Source organism: Octopus bimaculoides, chromosome 2, assembly GCF_001194135.2.
Source record: "Octopus bimaculoides isolate UCB-OBI-ISO-001 chromosome 2, ASM119413v2, whole genome shotgun sequence".
Taxonomy (NCBI): domain Eukaryota; kingdom Metazoa; phylum Mollusca; class Cephalopoda; order Octopoda; family Octopodidae; genus Octopus; species Octopus bimaculoides.
Window position 1 is genome coordinate 41,893,181 of NC_068982.1, and position 1,040 is coordinate 41,894,220.

The window sequence follows — 1,040 nt, forward strand, 5'->3', positions numbered from 1 at the left end:
GGGGAGGGTGGGTCTGAGTGGTCTTGGGTGGGATGGAATTGGTCTGGGGTCCCACATCTCACTGACTGTTCTTCCTCTTCTTTCTCTTTTTCCTTTTATTCTCTGTCACTGTTCCATTCATTCTCCTTGTTTCTTCCATCTATCTGTACTTCTTCCTTTTTCTTCTCCGTCTCCAGCACCGCTTCTTCTGTTGTTTCCCTCTGTAGAGGGCAGTGAGCTCTAATGTGGCCTTTCTGGCCACATTTAAAGCCTCGCGGAACTCTGCCCTCTACCCATACTCTCAATACTATTTCTCTGCCAAATTTTCCAGCTGCTTTGCCTCCACTTGTATGATGATTTCCAATGTTTTTCCTTTATATCCTCCTTCCTCCGTCTCTGTGGCTTGGAGGACAGCCACCTCCTCCTCACTACCAACGAGGACGGTTGCCGCAACCCAAGCCACTTCTATATCAGGTGGGATTCTTCTACCTTCATCTTAGAAATCTTTCTTCCAAGGTACGTGGGTAGAAGTATCACTTCCTCTGTTCTCACCGTTATACTCGCCAGCCTCTTTGCCTCCTCTACTGTCCTAAACTGGACAACCACCGTCCCATATCCATTTCCTTTCGCTATGTATGTCACTTCCTTCGAAAGCCCCTTCAAAGCTTTTTTCTACTTTTCCCATTTCCATCTGCTCCACCTTCCTACTCTCCACTGAGTACACCTTGTAGGTAATGGTCTTCTTTTCCATATTTTCCATAACCCTTTTCGGGGATAATAACTTTACGTCACCCCACCCCCCTTCTGTGTCATCTTACACAACTCCTTCAGTCTGGCTAGATCCACCTCCCTTTCCTTCACCTCTGCAGCCTCAGCAAAACTCTTTACTCTTTTCAAATGCTCGTCCATTCTATTTACCGCCTTAATGAGGTCCTCTTCCACTGAGGACAGCTCATACGCACTAAGGCCCGAATACACTTACCAACAAACTGCTGCCAAGCAGCTCGAAAAATTCCGTCTGTCTCATCAAAAATCAACACAGCGAATAGACCGACACATGT